The sequence below is a fragment of the Vulpes lagopus genome, chromosome 5, assembly GCF_018345385.1.
Source record: "Vulpes lagopus strain Blue_001 chromosome 5, ASM1834538v1, whole genome shotgun sequence".
NCBI lineage: Eukaryota > Metazoa > Chordata > Mammalia > Carnivora > Canidae > Vulpes > Vulpes lagopus.
This window is the reverse complement of record NC_054828.1, coordinates 24,613,048-24,615,696: the sequence shown is the minus strand read 5'-3', so window position 1 is coordinate 24,615,696 and position 2,649 is coordinate 24,613,048.

Below are 2,649 nucleotides of genomic sequence, written 5' to 3'. Positions count from 1 at the left end.
ACTTCTTTCTTTCTTTTTATTTCTTAAAAGATTATTTATTTATTCATGAGAGACGGGAAGAGAGAGAGAGAGAGAGGCAGAGACACAGGCAGAGGGAGAAGCAGGCTCCATTCAGGGAGCCCACTCAATGAGGGACTCGATCCCGGGACTCCAGGATCACACCCTGAGCCAAGGGCAGACATTCAACTGTTGAGCCACCCAGGTGTCCCTGCACACCTCTTTCTCTTCAACTATAATCCCTTGGGTCACTGTTATTCCTTGAATATTCTACTGAGTAGAATAAACCCAGAAATAAATAATGCAATAGATATGTACCCTCTGTAAAACATTTAAAATCAAATTAAAAGGAAAAAGCTTAAATTCTGTTTATGTATTTCTCTTAGATAACCTATGTTTAGGGCACCTGGGTGGCTCAGTCGGTTAAGTATTTGCCTTCAGCTTAGGTCATGATCCCAGGATCCTGAGATTGAGTCCTGCGTCAGGATCTCCACTAAGTGGGGAGTCTGCTTCTCCCTCAACCCCTCTCCCCTGCTCATTCTCTCTCTGTCTCATGTTCACCATCTTTCTTTTAAATAAATTTTTAAAAATCTTTAAAAAAAATTAGTCTTTAGATAACCTACTTTTAAAGAATTGGGAGCCATTCCTGAACATGCTAGAATTTTATTTGAGGATGCTATCAGGTAAGAGCGCTCAAATTGCTACCTGCCTCATTCCCAATATACTGTTTTCTTCATGTATCTTTTTATGTTGTATTCTTTGTCATATACTTTCTATATGTAGTTGTGATGTTTTGTCATTTTAACAAAAGATGACAATTCAACTAAGTTTTAAATTTTGTTTTAAAAAACAGTAAATTAATTTTTCAACATTTCTTTCAGTAATTAATTCATCTGTAACATCTTCTTTGCTTTGTACTTTATTCTAAGCATGTAAAATATCTTCTTACAGCATTGGGTCAATGTATTATTATTTTCAAGCATTTTGTGTTGAAGAAAATTCAGAAAATGCTGACCTAGAGAACTCTGAGACCCTCTGTCATTTCCAGAAACATGTTAACTTTTTGCTTCCAAAAGCATTTCTTGAATAGTCTATTCTGTGGGGTACATATTTATACTTCTCTAAGCATAGGTGTTTTTCTTCAGACATCTTATCTGTCTCTGCAAATGCTGTCAATACATCTGTCTTGGGATCCCTGGGTGGCGCAGCAGTTTGGCGCCTGCCTTTGGCCCAGGGCGCGATCCTGGAGACCCGGGATCGAATCCCACATCAGGCTCCTGGCGCATGGAGCCTGCTTCTCCCTCCGCCTGTGTCTCTGCCTCTCTCTCTCTCTCTCTGTGACTATCATAAATAAATAAAAAATAAAAAAAAAAAATTTAAAAAAAAATAAAAAAAAAATACATCTGTCTTGCCACAGAAAGTTCTAGAGAGCAGGAAACTTACATGTGGTGTATTTTCATAACATGTCTAGATCGGTGATCTACTCAGGGTTACTGGGCATCAGTTACAAACATGGCCAACATGGTGCAGATAATGTTACTGGTTAGACAATCAATACCCTATTTCCTTATTCTATAACCAAAGGCACTTACTTAAAAGACAGGTGAGAAGTAGACAGTAAACACAAAGATTTGGGAGACAGTGTCAATCATAAGAGCAGAATTTGGAGTCCAGATGATTGAGCTTTGGCTCAATCCTTGCTTTTCTACTTAATGATGTGACTGCTACCTCTAAGTGCCTCCATTTCCTACACCAGAATGGTGTTAATCTCTGTTTCTTAATCTCAGAATTGTCTTTAGCATACAAATGTGCTAATATATTATAAAGACTTAGCTCAGGGCCTGGAACATAGAAAGTTTTCAAAAAAATGGCAGCCACTCTCAGGCAAGTGTTAACATCCTCTTTCTCCTTTGATTTCTTTTGTAAGAAGCTGCAGAATTCTCTTTGTGTTTAACTAGCATATGTAGAAATATCGAGTGCCTTGATTTCAACAGCTACGGTGTGATCACAGTGAAAATGTTAATTCCTCCCTTGGGGCTCTGTTGAATATTCAGGTGTAGCTTAAGAGCCAACATCTCTGGTTCTATAGGAGATGCTCCCAATGGCTGTGGATCTTCTCAACTTTCCCTGGAAGGCACATGTCATAGTGATCAACGTGCTGATGGCACCGCATATCAGCTAAACTCTTGTCTTCATATTACAGGCTTTCAGACTCTAAAGAAGGTAGCAGGAAGTCACTCGTTCAATTCCCTGGTTCTTAGAAAGACTACTTCCATAGGTGTGGAGATTGGAAAGTGGACATGAGAGACATCTATACTCCTCAGACTTCTCTTCTTTGCAAGTTCTCAGATAAGATGGAATCCGTTGAAAGATTGACCTAGTAGTAAATCTCTAAAACTGACTCCTCTAGTTGAACATTGGAAATTAAGAAATTAAGGCATTATTTCTTAATGTTGGAAATTAAGAAATGAGGGCAGCCTTTTTGTCCATTTAAATCTTTTTTAAAAAGTTTCAATTATATTGTTCTGTGAAGACAGTGACTGCCAACTCATCTAGGTTTCATACCTCAGAGTACACTCAAGTGACCTCACTCAAGAAAAAAAAAAAGGTCTGTTCCAAGATAACTACTCATTTTCTGAAGGAAGTGGGGCT